Below are 19635 nucleotides of genomic sequence, written 5' to 3' on the forward strand. Positions count from 1 at the left end.
GGGATCCCTAAAAGAGCATATTTACTGGTTTGTACAATTTGAATGTTAACACACACACAAGCACAGAGAAAGTTGCACAAACACAAACACATACACACACACACACGGGGGGGGGAGAAAGAGAGAGAGAGAGACAGAGAGAGAGAAAGAGAGACAGAGACAGAGAGAGGGAAAGAGAGAGACAGAGAAAAAGAGAGACAGAGACAAAGAGAGAGATAGAGACAGAAAGAAGACCCTGATTCAGTTTCTGATAACAGATGAGGTAGAGTCTCCCTCCATAGATTTGTTTGTTACCTTTAATCTTCTCAGGGGTTGACTGTTAAAGTCTTTCACTTTAAATTGGGTATTACTGGGCTCAAAATATCTTTTTCATATTTTGGAAAGCTATCTATCAGATATGTCTTTTACAAACACTTTCATCTTCTCTTTGCATAATCTTATCATGCCCTTCTATGTTCTTTATATAGCTGAAATTTTAACTTTACTGAAGTCCAGATTATCATGCTTTTCATTTATCTAAATGCTCATGGCCAAAGCCAAATTCATCGAGATTACCTTATGCATTTAAGTAGGCGTTAATGATTTTAGTTCTTTACCTCTGTCATCCAATGTGAGACTATGTGGTTAAAATTATTTTTTATTTATTGTTGCTTCTGCCTCATATGTGGTGTGTGCGAGAGACAGACAGAGAGAGAGAGAGAGAGAGAGAGAGAGAGAGAGAGAGAGAGAGAGAGAGAAGAGAGAGAGAAAGAGAGAGACTTGATTTACAGTATTTTTTTCTTGTGATGGGGAATCCAAGTTGCTTACATAAGTTTTTTTTTTAAGTTTATCAAAGAGATAAAAGTTTTAGATATATTAACATTACCAATGCTTGTAATCTGTACTGAAATCCACTATGTAGAAAGATTATTAATCTCACACCTTTGAGTCAATAGCAAAATCTTGCCCACACCGCAAAATGATTCTGAGTGAAAAGTATGAATTCTCTTTCCTTTTCTAGAGGACTATGTGAAGAGCTTTTAAATCTACAGTTAGAAGACAACAAACCAAACTTCACATTTGGAGCTTGTAACTGTGATAACAGCAGCCAGTGCTTTGCCCCAGGCTAGATTAATAGCTTACCAGAACTCTACTGCTTAATGGTACAACTCTGAAGTTTTGCTGTCTTAATACAACAAGCACTTAGGGGGAGGTAAAGACATTTGAAGCAAGCCTCATTGTTTACACAGGTCCAATCACTTCCTCATGCCTTTATATCTTTCAATTTGCACACCTTAAATCACTTTCCTAGACCCTCACAACTTCCTTAAGCTTTCATACCCTCACACATCTATAACTTTCATTTACATGCCTAAATTAATTTCTTCGACTCTCACAGGTTTCGTAAACATTAAACCGTTTCTTTTTTCCTACCAATTATTTACCAAGAGACACGAAATTGGAATTACTAAGAGCAGCCATTGCAAAGTAAATTTCTTTAAATAAACAGGTAGTAACAAAGCACATTTAACTCTTTGAGTATACAGCCTGCCTTTCTCAACAGGAAACTTAGGAGCTCTAGAAGGAAGCAAGAACTTTTATACATAAAAGGCACTGACCAGGCAGCTACAACTTCAAGGAGAAGAGCAGGTTTGCTCGCTACTGTTAAACCAAAAATACTGCTGTTAGCTGCTGCCATCTTCGTCGTCGTCATCATCATCATCATCATCACCACCGCAAATCTCAGAAGAAAAAATTAGAGAAGACATATAATCCAAATGGTCTCTACATTGGTATAAATGGCAGAGACTAAATCTTCTCTGGATGGTTACTCTAGGCTCTGTGATTTTATTGGAAAAAAAAAAAAAACTTTGGTGATCTTCTGGCTGTCACACAGGACAACAGACAGCATTACCCTTTTGGTCTCTAGACACAGGTCTGAGGGATTTACCTCTGTAGGAGAAACTTGAAAAACTTGACCTATGTTGGCATGTAGAATAGGACACTCAACAGTGTCCATAGTGTGTGCACAGCTCTTGCTGCTGGAGAGGCATGTGGTGGCTGTTTGCCCAGGTGTTGGCATTACTGTGATCCATGTGGAGATAGTTATGCCCCAGCTGCTTCTTCAGGGACATTAGAATTGCCCCTAAAGTCTGTCATTTCTGTCGATCATGGGAATCTTTTTCACTAAACACTTTAACTCCACATTCAATAGATATCTGAGGACTTTGGGGACCATTGCCTATTAAGTATATGTGATTTTAAACAAACTTTGCTTGTTTTTTGTAAGTTACTTTAGGCTCAATCTTGAAAACATATATAGAAGGTTAAAGCTTGCCCCTGGAAAATGGATGACATTTGTATTTAGCTTGATAGTAACATAGATCTGAGCATATTACATAATTTGATCATTTATAAGGGGACTGACCATTAACTTGCATGTCTTAATCATTCTTAACAGTTTAGATGTTACTAGCTTTTATATGATTGGGGTTTTTTTTTTTTTTTGTCTTATCCTTGTTAAGTTTTAGCCTTAAAAGTTTGAAATAAAGACATTTTAAAGTTACTTTAGTACCAAAATAAAACTTTAAAGCATAAATGCAGTCCACAGAGAGACTGAGAACTTTACTTTTCTGATCTTTTCATGGAGTATCTTTATAGAATAGTACAATTTCTTGTATGACCCTGTAGTTAAAGCTTAACAAAGTTAGCAAAGAGAAAGAAGCTAGAACTACATCTTCCAGTCAGTTACTATTAATCTGAAGAAAACCATGGGAGTTTATAAATCGTATTTATAAAATAAACATTGTTTTTATGTGAATCGTTTTAGAAGCCTGGTGATGAACAGTTTGCAAAGACATAAGTAGCTAAACATAATCCTCAAAGTCAGTTTCTTTTAACCTTAACAGACTGTTATAACTTTAAGAATTTATCATCATCCAAAAGTCTATCATAATCCAAAATATGCTGGAGAACTTGTGTTGTCTCCTTACTCTAAAATGGAGAAACAATGATAAACCAATGGCTTAGGTAGAATAGAGAAGTTTTGTGAGTGCTCCATTAATTGGTTTATAGTGTGTGGTCATCTTAAGAGGATGGTAAAGTTACTCTATCTTAACATTAATAAAAATGGCTGCCCTCTACAAGGTTGCTTCCGTCCTGGTGAGGTCAATAGCCAAGATGGAACTGTGCCTCATGGTTGCTATTTTTCTAACCAAGAGTTGAATGCAAGTAATAAATACAGTATGTTATAGTATACCTATTTTTCTAAGCAGGAGTTGAATAATGTATCTAATATGCTACAACAAATTAAGATTATCTATGTGTAGATTTTTAACTATACTCCTTTTGTTATAAATTTGAAGGCAAGCTTTTTGTTAGAGATGTTTAAATCAAGCCCAATAAACTTACTGAGATAAGTTATTGGATTTTTTTTGTTTTTTTATAATAATACCAGATAGCATATAAATCATAGAGATAAAATAAGAGTGGAAAGTAAGCTTACATGTAAGAGACTTTTGGAATCATTTGCTTATGATGTGACAGAAATTGTTACACTTGAGAATGTGGGAATCAGGTGTGACATCTTTGGCCATTGAGGTGTACTGAGGTCAAGTAGTGAGACACTGAGGCTTTGATGAAATCTGTATGTTCACAGTCACAGAGAGGAACTCTGTTTAAATGAGCTCCAAGAGGGAGGGCAGTACAAAGGAGAACAGGGTTATTGTGAGGTACAAAAGCCAAATTGTAGAAATCTGCCAGAATAAGGATTCTTATATGATAGAGGCCCAGATGGACACAAGAAAGCTGGGGGACTTAGCAGGCAGCTTCTAGAGAAAGATGAAAAAAACAAAACAAAACAAAACCTCCAAGAACAAAATGAGAATATGTGGAGAGGGAGAATGCATGTAAGAGAGAAAAGAGGTGTAAGTGTCCTGGTAACAAGATTTTTTTAAATATTGGGTATTCCCCAAGTTGACTGAAAAACTTGTCAAAAAAGAAATACCCCAAATCAAGGAGGAGAGACATTCCTTTCCACTTGATGGAAGGAGAGAACAGCCTCCTGGCACACCACACCAGTGTGTCTTTTAAAAAAAATATTTATTATAATTTATTCACCTGATTGTTATTCCCTCACTCTTATCTTACAGTTTCCACTCTCTCTCTCTCTCTCTCTCTCTCTCCCTCTTCTGCCCTATTCCCCTCTCTTAGACCTATGAGAGAAGGGCACTTCCTCCTCCACGATATGACAACAGCCTATCAGGTCTCATCTAGATAGCCTGCTTCCCTTTCCTCTGTATGCCTGCTGGGCCTCCCCACCAAGTGGAAGTGATCAAACTGGGGGCACCAGAATTCATGTCAGAGTCAGTTCTGGCTCCCCCTACAGCCATGGAGAATGAGCTGTCCATTGTATATCTGAACAGGTAGTCTATGTTTAATTCCTGCATTTTCTTTGGGTGGTGCGACAGTTTGTGCAGGCCACCCTGGGTCCAGTGTGTCCTTTATAACAACAGTAGGCAACGCTGAGAGCTCCACATGACACTTTGCCAGTAGAAGTGTGGAGAGAAAGGCAGAACCTTTCCATTTCCTGTGCACTCAGGAGGCTGTACCTGGCTCCAGGAAGTAGGTATCGATTGAGGGAACCACAGTGGAGAAGCATCTCAGGTGGAGAAATGAAAAGGCTAAAGAAGGAAATATAGTCGATGGCAGAAACCAAAGAGTCAAAAAATCCATACTTGCCTTGGGGTAGTCAAATCAGCTTGGCTCAGAAAAGAGAGTTGGATCCCCTGGATTTATATATGTTTATATATGTTTCTCCCAAGTTTCAGGCATCAGATAAATAAAGTGGGAGCATATATACCACATATATAGACTGAGGGCAGGAAACAGTTTCAAGGTATGAGTGAGAGGGGTGGCTCACTGTAGATACAAGAGCGAGGACAGCGAGAAGCAGTGAAAGAGACTGTACACTGAGCATGGAGAATACTCACTAGATATCAATGTACATAAAGGTCTACATTTATGAAATGAAATGCCACACAGGGCAAGGAAAGCCCAGTATTGGATTTGAAAATGTGAAGAAGTAAAGAACATCCTAATTAAGAAGGTGAACATTTTCTAAAATTCCCTATCTGTTAATATAGCAAGTGAGAAACTCATTGGCCTTGCTCCACTGTCTGTGAAATTATGTTATAAATCATTAAAAACAAGGAGACAAATAAATTTGTCACACTGTAAAAACAAATATTTTTCTACTGTAAGTTATGGACATAAGATTACAGGACCACTTGAATTAACGTTTAATAGACTCTTAAAAGTTTATAGTATTACTTACAGAAGGAACAGTGTTTTACAGCATACTATCATAGGTATTAAGAAAGAATGGAATTATGGCATGGTAAACTCTTTGATGAAATTAAATTTTTAAAAACCTTTAACTCAGAATGAAATTAAGTCAGAGTAAATACTACAATATTATTAAAGTATCACAACATCCTAGGCAGTGGTGGCATACTCCTTTAATCCCAGTACTAGGGAGACAGATGTAGGTGGATCTCTGATTTCGAGGCCAGCCTAGTTTATAGAGTGAGTTCCAGAATAGCCAGGGCTACACAGAGAAACCTTGCCTTAGATAAGAAAACATTACAGCAATATAAGTATTTAATAAGCAATTCATTAATACACCAAAATTTGTATTCATTCTAAAAGAGAACTATGTTTCCTCAAGAGTTTTCAGCATACTCAGAGCCATACTGTGCACATGGCGATCTTCAAAATTCAGTTTTCTCCAAGATATGAGCAAAAAATTACATCTCTTAAATTTTTATTGTGGGTGTTTTAAAAAAATCTAAATGTCTAATAATTTTGGAAGATATGAGATGCATGTTCTCTGATGAACTATTGGGTTTCAGGAAATTCCCCTTGACTGTATTCAGAAATATATTTTCATCTTCATATGACATTACTCAAGGTGAGAAATAAATATGCACTGTTCTGCTGAGTGACACTGACATCTTTTCTAAGTGAAAAAAAACTCTAGTAATTAAAATTTATGTCATAATTATGTTCAGGTAGAAATATTTTCACAATATATATATACTTTGGAGACTTTTTAGTGATTTTTTTTCTCAAATTGTACTAAAGACCCTCTGATTCAAATGCAGAAAGGCCTCATCACTATTTAATGAATAAACGTCTGTTTTATAAATATTTTGCCAGGCATTGTGGCGCATGCCTTTAATCCCAACACTTGGGAGGCAGAAACAAGTGGATCACTGTAAGTTTGAGGCCAGTCTGGTTTACAAAGTGATTCCAGGACAGCCGAGGCTACACAGAGAAACCTTGTCTCGAAAAACAAACAAACAGAAAAACAAACAAACAAATAAATATTTTGATTATTCAGGAAAGAAGAAACATTTCCAATAATATCATTTCATAATTTATATGGCTTAATCTAAGACCCTCTCCAAAGGGTTATGAAAGCGTATGGCAACAGGCAAAAATCCCTCTAAATAAATACAAAGTGTGTATTTTATGACCAAAAGTCTATGAGAAATAAATCTCTTTTTTTTTTTTTTAGAAATATACCTTTTAATTGGTCTAGGTAGACAATGTATAGTCAGTAATATATAACTACATATAGAAATGTTTCAGATACCTTCTTCAGTAATGTGGCCTTACAATTAGTATCTTAGGGTTTCTACTGATACGAAGAGATTCCATGGCCAAATGACAAGTTAGGCAGTAAAGGGTTTATTTCAGCTTACAGTTCCAGACAACTATCCACTACTGAGTGTATTCAGGGCAGGAACCTGGAGGCGGAAACTGATGCAGAAGTAGTGAAGGAGGTGCTGCTTCCTGGCTTGCTCCTCATGGCTTGATCTGCCTGATTTCTTACTGCAATCAGGGCCAACTAACAGAAATTATAGCATCCACAATGGGCTAGATCATCCTCTATCAGTCACTAAACATCAGAATGACTTACAGTAGGTGCTTATGGAGAAGTTTCTTAAATTGAGGTTCTGTCCTTCCAGGTAATTGTAGCTTATTAAAATTGATATAAAACAGGCTACCACAATAGGCGACTCATAAAAATGTACCTTGAAGTTAAAGTCTCTCCTGTATCCATCCCATATAGTTAACCTTACTAAGAGAAGCCCCACCCCATCACCCAAACTTTTAGGTGACTGTAAATTCACTTTGCCTACCATTCAAGTTCAGAACCCTTTCCACTTGCTTGCATGGCCCCATAAGAAATATACTCCTCAGCCCTTTTTCTGAGTTCTTCCTACCCTCTAATCTACCCCTCTTCTTCAGGCCTCTGGCATATTGAGTTAAAATTTATATCAATATAAACTGTTGAGTTCAAGATGTCTAGGTCCAATTTCAAGATGACAAGCAACACAAGAAGCAAAATAGTAGATCTCCCTCAAATATCACCATTCACATAATATTTGTCTTAAATGATAAAAAATTGTATGAGTTTGAAGAAACAAGCCTCAAAAGAATGATCATAAATATGGTAAAAAAAAAAAAAAAAAAGAAACTCAAAAAAAATTAATGACTATAAAAAGGACATGGATAAACTGTTGATTGAAGTCCAAGAAAACAAAAACATGCAGCTTAATGTAATAATGACTATTCCAGATACAAATATTGAATTAAATATAAAAATACTGCAGAAAACTAAAACTAAAATAAAACTATGAATATGAAAAATCAATGTCTTGACAGCTTAATGGATCACATAGAAGACAGAATGTCAGAGCTTTGAAAACAGGGACAGTGAATAATTTAGTTAAAAAAGATTTTTTAAGCTCTTGAATCGAATACGAAGAACTTCTTGGACACCACAAAAAGACTATAGGAATTATGAACAGAGAAGTGCAATTCCAGATCCGAATCATAGAAGATATTTAATATAAAATGAAGAAATTTGTACAACTCTAGGGGGAAAGATGTTTGTACAAGAACAAGAGGAATGCAGAACACCAAATAGACAGGACCAGAAAATAAACTTCCCATGCCATTTGGTAAAATACTAAATGTAGAAAACAAAGGGTAATGAAGCCTACATGGTACAAAGACTAAGTCATAAAAAATGACAAGACCATTGAAATAGCAGCCAATGTCTCAATGCAACTAAGGACCAAAAATGCTTGAAGCAATATGTGCTTTGTTTTGAAAGAACACTGTTGTCAAACCATATTCTTTTACTCAAGAAAAATACCTGAAGGGGAAAAGAAAATGTTCTCAATTAAAACAGGCTTCAGGAATTCCTGACCCAAATCCAGCTGTATGTAGAATACTAGGAGGGGCACTCAGGATTCAGTAGGAAAAGGTCATCCAATAAGCTATGCTAAAACAAACAACAATCCAGCTAACAAACAAAAATAGACTAGCAATTATGCCAAGTATGAATAAGAAAAAATAAAAATTACTTGGTCTTCTTGGTCCCTCTATTTTACCCCTTCTCTGGTCCTCTTCTATCAGTCACTACTTTCTGCCCCCCCACCACACTAATCAAGTTCACTCTGGAATATGAAAAATGAACTGGAGGTTTAATTTAGTCTATTGTCAAGAAATAATTATACTAAATAAACATAAACAATTAAACTGTATATGTATAAAGTAAAATAACTATAAAGACATGCAAAATTATTCTACCCTGCAGCATGAAAAAGGAACTCTTGTTATATTTTTTTTGTTGACAAAATATTTGATTTAAAGCAACTTAATTGGGAAATATTTTATTGGCTGAAAACTCTTGAATAATATTCTATTTTAAGGCCTCCAGGTAAATTTACACAACACACACACAGACAGACACACACACAAGCACATATGTGCACGTGCACACACACACAAACACACAAACACACATACACAGGGTGGTCAGTGGAGCAGGGAGGAAGACAGACAGAGACAGAAAGAAAAAGACAGAGATGAGACAGACAGACACGAGAATCAGAGAGAGAGAGAGAGAGAGAGAGAGAGAGAGAGAGAGAGAGAGAGAGAGAGAATGAGAACAAGATTATAGACAGACTGCAAGACAGACGGTATTTTACCAAAGAAAGTTAACATGTGATGCTAGATTGTATGAGTCTTATTGTCACAAAAGTATCTCCTGCAAAAAGAAAAATGTGTCATATGTGCAATGTTCTTCAAATAATTAAAGCATCATTGCAAAAAATGTATATAAATCACTCCTCTTACAGTCTGAAGACAAAAATTTTAATTTCCTGAATACATGCTTGCAAGTGAATAATGAAAAGCATGCTAAAAATTCTGACACACAAGGCTGAAAAGAGCCTTTGATTGATTGACGCTTCTGAAGGAAATTATGTAAAATGTTTAATCATGTTCCTTTAGGCTTGGTGTTAAAGTAATTGTTAGACAAACTAAAATTCTTTTTAATTCAGAGCCAAGTTTTTTAATTTTTATTCTATTTTAATTAACCACTTTTTAATTTGAAAACTAATGGCATTCATCAAGTGATTAATTCACAAACCATTTATAAAAATGTTACTAGAGAAAGGAAATATGAGGTATGAAAATGATTTCTTCTTAACTGAGTATGTAGGTAGGGAGATAGACGTCACCAGCAGTATTTTAGCCAAGGGAGCCTCTGGTAAATTACTTCACCCTGCCCCCATTTTTGCCTTCTTCTAGCTTACTTTCTCAACTCATTCACATATTTACTCGACTGTATTTATTAAATGCTAATTTAAAAGTGCCCTCCCATTTTAGTGGCTCTACCGTCACTAAATTCAGACACACGATAAATGACAGAAGCAATGAAGGAGTGAATATGATGTCCAGAGACCTGTACATGTACTGAGCGTATGTCAAAGGAAATCCTGCTGAGTATAACTTTGGCTGAATAATAAGATTATGAGTAAAGTTTTCATAATGGAACTAATAGAATACACAAACTTAAGTTACATCCTGCCTGCCAGTGACCCTGTAGTAGGGATAAATGTGTGTGACACTTGCTTGTAGAGTGAGAATATACTCTACAGAAGAAAACAGCAATAACAGTTGGACCTCAGAGATGAGCACTTGTTCAGTCAAGGCTCAGGTAGACTCCTTTTCTTCCTCTGCATAGAAATGCCTCATTCCTGACCTATTTGCCCACAAACAAATACTCAGCTCCGGGCATTCAATGATGTCTTCATTCTGCTATATCCAATTTAAAACATGAAGTTCATACTCATCTATGAAATAATCCTATGAAGTAATTTGTTTTGTAATTTGAGAGGTAATTAATATGCATTGGCAGGTGAGAAGTTTTTGCAATGGTTGATGATAAAACAGTGATTAAATCATGTTTGAAAGGCTTTCTAAAAGCATTTATTCTAGGAGAAATTGTATCTTGAGGGATATTATTTCTTAAAGAATCCTGTGTCTAACAAATCTGCCTCAACACTTACTGCAATGTAACAAGGGCAAAAGCTTGAATAGCTCAGGAATATCACATTTCCTCAGGAGACGTGATAAATACTATCTCATGGAGGTAAAAATACAGTTTTCCTTTTAATTATATTAATTATGCTAAAGCTTGAAACATACTGGAGGCTTTATGGTTTCTTTTAATCCTTTATATCAGGGTATATATCAAAGAAATTCAAAATGTGGTAGCTTTTTTTCTTTGTGTTTGTGGAAACTTCCATTTTCAATGCAGCAAGAAGAAGGGAGAACCAAATAATTATGACTTCTGTGAAGATCCTACATGAAAGCAAAGCTATGTTTTTCTTCTCTGAACTTTGTCTGGCCTTTAATGGCTGTTTTCTTAAATAAGATGCAGCAATTACATCCTGTCTGCTCCTGCCACAGCTGTCAGGCCTGTTTCTTGAAAAGCAGCTAAAAGAGTTTCTTCTGTGTGTAAATGAAAAAAAAATCTAAAGTATTTGTCACAATCAAGGTAGAGTTTGAAGTGTAAAATATGCTTTGAATGCTCAAATGGAATATTTTCTTATGTATTTGGAAATACAGTACTGTTAATCATTTTCTTTGAAGCAGAGAAGCAGATTTTTGTTTGTTTTGTTTCTTTTTCTTTTTAAGTTGCATATCTACAATATTATTTTCAAATACATATATCTTTTTCTATATGTAGAAATTCCTTTGGTGTTAAACCTAGAGGTTTGTACACACACACACACAACACACACACACACACACACACACACACACACACACACATCACCACTGTCACTATAAAACTATTTGAACATCAACTATGAACAGTGTCTGAAGAGTCACTTTGCTTGGGAACATCCACTGTCACAGAAAACTGAAAAGTCCATAATGCTTGTTTTTAATATAAAATTTTAGTCTTTGTGAAATTTCTCATAGCCTGAGATCAGATACAAATATATACATCAATCTAAATGAAACTGAGATACTTTCTTTTTTTAAATATATTTTATTAATTTATTCATATGACATCTCAATTGTTATCTCATCCCTTGTATCCTCCCATTCCTCTCTCTCTCCCATTTTCCCCTTACTCCCCTCCCCTATGACTGTGACTGAAGGGGACCTCTTCCCCCTGTATATTATCATAGGGTATCGAGTCTCTTCTTGGTAGCCTGCTATCCTTCCTCTGAGTGCCACCAGGCCTCCCCATCAAGGGGACATGGTCAAATCTGGGGCACTAGAGTCCATGTGAACGTCAGTCCCCACTCTCCACTCAACTGTGGAGAATACCTGTCCATTGGCTAGAACTGTGTAAGGGTTCGAAGTTTACTGCATGTATTGTTCTTGGCTGGTGCCATAGTTTGAACATTATGATGGGAAGATCTGGGCTCAGGGGTCCTGCTCACACTATGAGATGCTTTTCTTAATTAATTAAATATATTTTCCTACTGTTAATCAAATAGAAAGTAGTATTTGTGCTGCTTACTATAAATTGTAAGTTTAATTAGGAAAGCATTTTCTCTACACATTAGATGCTGGTAACAGACTTTATTAAGCAACTAAGTTTATTTTTTTTGTAATTCTTTACATATATGAGCACGTGTGTGTGCATGTGTATGTGTGTGTGTGTGTGTGTGTGTGTGTGTGTGGTGTGTGCGGTGTGTGTGTAAGTTGAATATAGTCCCAATGAGGCCAGAAAAGGGCATTAGATCCTATAGAGTAGAAGTTTAAAAGATGCAAGCCACTCATATGGATGGAAGGAACTGAACTCTGACCTTGTTTAATAGCAATATATACTCTTAATGACTCAGCCATCTCATCAGCACAAGGGGCAGTTTTGTGAAAGTTTTTGTTTATTTGTTTGTTTGTTTTATTTGTTTCTTTTAGTAAAAGTCAGGGTATAGATTAAAGCTCATCTTATTGTCCCTACAATAGAGCTGATGTTTACAGATACATCTCATTATCAGAGTGATTTTTCTTTTTTTTTAAATTAAACAATTTTTATGTTTACATATATATTTATATTATTACACATATATACAATAAACTACCTACAGCAAGAAGAACCATGACACAATCAAGAATTATATAAATGCTATGTTCTTAGCATTTTGGTTTTTTGTATTTGATAGCCTTGTAGGAAACATCTTTCCTATTTTGGTGCATCTAAATTTCTTAATGTAAATCAACATCTAACATATCTCATCATTATCGAATTAAAACATCTATCTAACCTAAAAATATCTTAATTTCTAAACAACTAAGCTTAATTGTAAGACTAAACTATCTGGTCTTCAATCCCATTAGAAACTTGAGAAGGAATACAATTGATTACCTGAGTATACCGGGAGTGCAGGGTAGAAACTTCCCATATGATAAGATGACAGACAGAGCAGTTTGCTGCCTGAACATTCACCAAAAATTAAAGCAATGGAGAATCATCTTCAGCCTTGTGGCCCAATATATCTGACAGACATATTTGTGAGACAGGTACTATTGATGATTTGCTTGCCCTGTCTTGGCAGACTATGGCCTTCAACTCTACCTGCATCCAAGCTTGCCCTTTTTTAGGCAGAATTCTGGCTGTGGTAGAAACAAGATCATTTTGCCCAGTGGCCTGTTTGCAACATTTGAAGCCATCTCCATAAGGAGGTTCTTTGATGCTCATCATCCTCTTTGAGGTAGGCTGGGTCTTGCCAGGATTTAATCTGTTTCACTGACAGTGAATCTTTAAAATAATAAAAAAAAATTTAAATGCCATATTCTGTATGTCTCTGAGGTTTTTGAAGACCTTGTCCAACTATTTTACCTTATCTTTCTATATAATCATATCTATATCTTGTGCCTAAGATGTATATTCTTGTAATAAAAATAGACTAGCTCTGCTCAGAGGTAGTAGCGCAGTATCCTTTATGGGCCCCACCACGTGGAGAGTAGGGGCTACTTCAGACATGTACTCTGGCCACCGAACTTTTATCACTTCCCCCTGGTTGCCAGGCTGCAGAAGAAGAGGCTACAGGTAGTACAGATGAGATATAATAGGATGGGGTCAGACCTTAGGGGAGGAGCGCACCCCTTTCTGAGGACTAGGGGAGGGAGAGATAAGGGATGAAGGAAAGAGGGGGGCTTGGGAGGGGTATGTAATTGGGATGTAAAGAATTTAAACTGCAGAACAAGCAGGTAACTTATATTGCTAACCCCATCATATGGGAAGAGCTCTGAGTCTGGCTGAGACATGAATGTCTAGGCATAGACAATGCTCCTTGTTGGCTACAGAACCCCTTGAAATTTTATTAGATGCTATTCTTAGTATGTCATGAATGAAGATTTACAGAGTGATTTTTCTTAACACTTAAATGTTGTATTAACACCTATAATAGGAAGATTACAAACTGCAGAGGAAAATATTTTATTTCAAATGTAACTTCATAAGCAACCAAAAAATTAAATAATTAACCTGTGTATCTTTAGCCCTATACTTTGAAGAATAATGCACAATATATAGGTACAACAAAATTATATATATATATATATATGTGTATATATATAATTATATATTATTTAAAATTATACGAGTGCTTAATTTTGTAATCCAGTATTTGCATTGTAATAATTACTTTCATCAAAACAAAAATAACATTCTAATAATTGTTCACAAGACTAGAACTCTGTAGTGATTAATTAGTTAAAAACTTGTCATACACAGAATCATACATTTCTATTATTTCCCCATTTGATCTTCTGGAAATATATTTGTGTCCAGTCATAGTTTACAAAAGCACTGTCATAGGTTATGTCAACTGAGGCAAACCTACATGAAAGTATAAAGACAAAATCCCAATTGAGGAATGTTAGCCTCAGATTAGCATGTGGGTTTTTTTGTGGGGCATTTTTGAGTATTAAATGATAGACAGGCCAAGGTAACTGTGGGTAGTGCCTTTCTGAGTAATTGGTACAGGATGCATAAGAAAGGAATCTGAGCAAGCCAGAGATACAAGTCAATAGGCAGCTTTATTTTTAATTTCGTTAGAAGAATATTTTATTCTAACTTACTTATTTATACTTCATTTATTTATCATATATTTGATGTCTTATAGCAACTTTAGAAATAATTAGTTTTTTAAATATATTTTTATTGAAAAATATAATAATTCATATTACATCTCATTTTCTATCCCATCCCATGCATCCTCCCATTCCTCCCTCCTTCTCACTTTCACCCCAATCCCCCTTCCTTATGACTGTGACTGAGGGGGACCTCCTTCCCCTGAATATGGTGCTAGGGTATCAAGTCTCTTCTTGGTAGTCTGCTATCCTTCCTCCGAGTGCCATTGGGCCTCCCCAACAAAGGGGCATGGCCAAATATGGGGCACCAGAGATCCTGTGAAAGTCAGTCCCCAGTCTCCACTTAACTGTGGAGAATGTTCTGTCCCTTGGCTAGATCTGGGTAGGGGTTTGATGATGACTGCATGTTTTGTCCTTGGTTGGTGCCTTTGATCAAGCAGAACCCCTGGGCTCAGATCCACCCATCATAATGTTCCTCTTGTAGGTTTCTAGGACCCTCTGGATCCACCTACTTTCCCTATCCCCTATATTTTTCTCACCTAGAGTCTCAATAGGATGTTCTCACCTCTATCCCACTTTCCTGGGAGGTGCAGATTTTCATGGGACCTGCCCCTTGGGCTAGTGTCCAGTTATAAGTGAGTATATACCATCTGAGTCTCTCTGCTTCTGGGTTAGCTCACTCATTATGATCAAGAAATAATTAGTTTTGTTAAAATTACTTTTTTTCATTGTTCAAATTACTGACATACAAAATAAAAAGATTATTTAAATAGTAGCTTCTGTAATTTCACGAACTTTCATAAACTACTATCCAAAATTTGCATAATTTTGTCATACCGTATTTCATAATTCATAGTTCCCTATAATGTTATCTGCCCTCTTACTAGACACTGGACATAAAGTCATGAAGACAGCTTTGTTCTCGAAAGGTATATAGTAGTCAAAGAGGGAATGTCTCTTGAATGGTATGCCTGGTAAAAGAATGTTTCTTCATTTTGGAAAATTATAAAAATACATTTATTAGGAAAATAAAATGTTTGGTGTATCTACTGCATGGGCAAGAAATACATCAAGGTACACTTTTTGATAATTCACAGAATAAAATATCCAAAATAATCACTTCTCTTTAAGGTGAACATATTTTTTCTTCCATTTTTATTAGTTACCATTTCATATCTGTCACTGGCTACCTTCAGATGAGATTTATTTTTAACTGAAACATTGTAGCAAAATCTAGACTCGTCATTCATTGTCATATAAACATATTCATTTTACTTGGAAACACTGTGAAATTCTAAAATCATAGGACATGGCCAGCATGAGCTATCAATGCTTCTAATTTTTGAGTATCATCACGTAAGTCACAGCCATAGGGGAGGGGAGTAAGGGGAAAATGGAAGGGAGGGAGGAATGGGAGGGTACAAGGGATGGGATAACAGTTGAGATGTAATATGAATAAATTAATAAAATATATTTTAAAAAAGAAAAAAGTATATCCTCTTAGATTGTTTAAGATGAAGTGAACCATGGTGATGAAGCCTAGAATTTTATAAATGGACAAACTAAGACCTCAGGAGGTATCAGGAACTCATCGCAAATGATTGATGGTGTGATCATATATTAAACAGGTAAAGTTGAGACGAAAAATTTTTCAGTGGTAGTCATCTTGGAAACATCATTTAATGTCTTTTCGAGTGTTATGTAAATCTTAAAATATGAGTATTTGCTTCAAAGTATATTTAAAATGAACAGAACGCTTGCTAAACAGAAAGCTAAATAAAACATGATTGGAGAAAGGAATATCAGGGTTACTAGAAAGAGAAGATGATGGCTGAGACATGGTAGGAGGCCTTTCCTGGTAATGTACACCAAACAGCAGAGAACAAAAGAGGCCAAGGTAGAAATGAGAATCTGATGCTACTTTACCTAACAGACTCCTCTCTCTTCACATGTGCCCGGGCTCCATGGGAGAGGGATTCTGGCTGGACTAAAACTCTTCCTTCTTTTTGTGATTTTGCAGCAATTAGACACTGGCATTGGCATAGAACCCACATATTGCTTTGCATAGTAAGAGTTAGAAAGAAAATTTGTAAGATAAAACATTAACATTGAACACTTTATTTCCCTGGTTGCATAAACATATCTCTTTGCTCTTTGGGGAAAAGGATGTGGTCATGTAGAGACTTCCATTAAAAAGTAAATAAAGTTTTTTAACTTAAATTTTCAAAAGAAAAAAAAACATTCATTGAAAGTTGCTTCTTCTAACATTAGGTATCTCAGAGTTTCTGTGGAAAACTACTTTTAAATATTTTCAGAGTTATACAAAAGCCATCCTGATTATTTTGTATTTCACCAATGGGAGTAAATTACAGTACCGTATCTCATAATAAGTCTCTGAAAAGGCGAGGACTAGTGAGGTGGCTCAGTGGGTAAAGGTGCTTTCCACAAGTCGGATGATCAGAGTTTGACCCCAGAATCCACACTGTCAATAAGAAAATTAACTTCCATTAACTGTCCCTTAAAATCCACATATATGAATGGGACATGGGGTCACAAACACAAGTACACGCACACAGGCACACACATTAAATTAACAAATAACCTTTTTAAAATAATGTCATCTTTATAGTTACCTTCTGACATCAGTTGTCTTTCTATGCCTTGAGTATTCAATCTGACTTGCCTTCTGATGGTTTCTCCTGGTTGAGTGATTCACCTGCCATTGCTGTGGCTATTGTTGCCAGGAAACGATCCTGATGTGGGAAACAGTTGTTTATTCTGAAGCATGTCAATTTGCACCATTGACTTGTCCAATGACTCTCATGACTTCACTTCTATCTCAGAAACATAATGCTCTTCCTAAATCAGGGATTACAGGTATAATTAAAAACCAAACAACAGGAGATAAACTTTAATCATATGTGTGTTACATAAGATACTGATGTCAAGACCTAGAAATTGTCAGTTTTTACAGCTTCTACTCAATTCATTTTCCTGTGACCTGAATATCTCCATGGAAAATACTGTTAGTAGTATTAATACTGAAAATCATTTCTGATGCTGAACAAACACTGAATTACAAAGTTTCAGCACTTCATGGAAGAATTCTAGCAGACTTAGGAAATAGTGCCATGAGTTATGTTGGCATATTTTTGAAATATATTTTTTTATTTTGAGTTCCTAAAATCTCTTTCTCTATACTCATCCCCAATCTCTTCCAACACCCCAACACCAGGTTGGAGAGAAAGAGGGTTAGTGGGGAGATGGGAGAAGTTTTTCTTTGCCACTTCCTACTGTTTAGGGTCCTCAAGTTCATTAGGACAAGTCAAATATTTGTTTCAGGACATCTCTAATTTCTTCTCATCAAACTGAATCAACAACAATGAGCACCAAGGGGAAGCAAACAGCAGCCTTCTTCTTTCTTTGAGTCCCCAGGCTCTATTTGGGTCTGTCTTTAATCGTCACTGACAAAGACCACATGAGGTAGTTCACAGCTGACAAACTTCAAATGTCCTCTCAAGAGGCAACTATCAGCTGTCGACATACCTAGGATTAAAACAAAATCCTATACCTAGGATTAAAACAAAAACATGTTTATATATCATAAACCAAAACTTCCAGAACAGAGGTAGATGCCAGATGTGCAAACATAAGGACCTAGTTTTGGAACGCCAGCACCACCACAAAACCCAGATGTCTTTTTATGCACCTGTAGCCCATACACTCAGTAAGTTTCTGAGGTTGGGTGTCCAGGTACTCTGCAGCCAGAATGCTAAAATATAGAGGTTCAGGAAAATTTTCTGTCTCAAAAGACTATAGGATGAAGCATTTGAAATAACCCTCTCAAAGCCAACCTCTAATTTCCAGATGCATCCTTACAATTGAACACTCACTAACACAAACACATACACACACACAAACACATGCACATATTCATGCACAAATAACATTCAGAGTTGAGCAAATATATACACACAAACACGCACACAGCCATACATATTCACAGGTTACCAACATATATACACAAGCATACACACAGACACACACCTTCACAAATCAATACACACATGGAGACACACACAGTCATGTACTTTAACCAGGTGAATACACAGAGACATGCATTTTCACAAGTGAGCACACACACGAAGGTGCATACATACACACATACGTAGACATACACACACAGATGCACCTTCCACAAGTGAAAACACACATGCACACATAAACCCAGACTCAGAGAAGGCAAAAATTATATTCCACATTGTACAGAGCTATCACATAGACTGAAAAAGTGAAGCACCTCATACTGAGAGATATATACAGGTTCCATAATCTGCCCGTCCTGTAAACTAAAGTTCCTGGCTCTGATAGCTAAGCCTTCCTCAACTAAGTCATTATGGGTATTATTAGAACACTTCGCTAAGGTTTTCAGGCATTATTTTAATTCGTATCAATATCTTGATCCCATTATCTTTTCAGAAATAAAAGAAATAAAAGAAAATAGTGGGTACTTTGCTAATAGTGGGTTTCTGGCAATCTCTGCAGTCCAGTAAGGTTATAATGTGAGCATTAGGTATAATTTATATATCAGAAATGAAGATAGCATATTTTAAATCCTTGTAGCCACACTAATGATCTGTATGGGGAAGATTTATGAGAGGAAAGGAGAAATGATGGGGAAAGAAGGAGATAGAAGGGGTAAAGAGAGAGAAGTAAAGGAACAAAGGAAGAAGGGAGAGAGAGAGGGAAGGAAGGAAGGAAAAGGATAACAGATGAGTTGGTAGAGCATAAAAGAGATAGAGGACAGATAGATTATAAATAGATCTATAGATAGATATAGGTAGATAGATGATTGACAGATATGAGCTTTTAATGTTAAGTATCGGATATAAAACTTAAAATTCTTCTCCTATCATAGAACTATTTATGATATTTTTTAGTATTGCCTTGATGCCATACTTTCTGACTTTGAGTTTGCTAGAATGAAACTTTCAGAGAATAATAATTTAAATATATAATTATAAGGAATGCGTATGTACAAAATTCTTCTCAACCTTTGTTTCCCCTTGACAGGCAAGTGTTAGATTGTTCTCTGCACAGAAAAATACAGTGAACAAATATTGATTTACTCCAAATTCTAAGTGTCTTTGTATAGATTCCCAGTTGCTGTCC

At 35.9% G+C, this 19635-nt stretch overlaps 1 protein-coding gene across 1 annotated transcript in view; it reads left to right on the forward strand.

Moving 5' to 3' along the window:
* Positions 1 to 19635, forward strand: part of Spock3 (SPARC (osteonectin), cwcv and kazal like domains proteoglycan 3) — a 404228-nt gene that overhangs the window by 258873 nt on the left and 125720 nt on the right. The window lies entirely within an intron of this gene.

The sequence above is a fragment of the Acomys russatus genome, chromosome 27 (assembly GCF_903995435.1).
Source record: "Acomys russatus chromosome 27, mAcoRus1.1, whole genome shotgun sequence".
NCBI classification, from domain to species: Eukaryota; Metazoa; Chordata; class Mammalia; order Rodentia; family Muridae; genus Acomys; species Acomys russatus.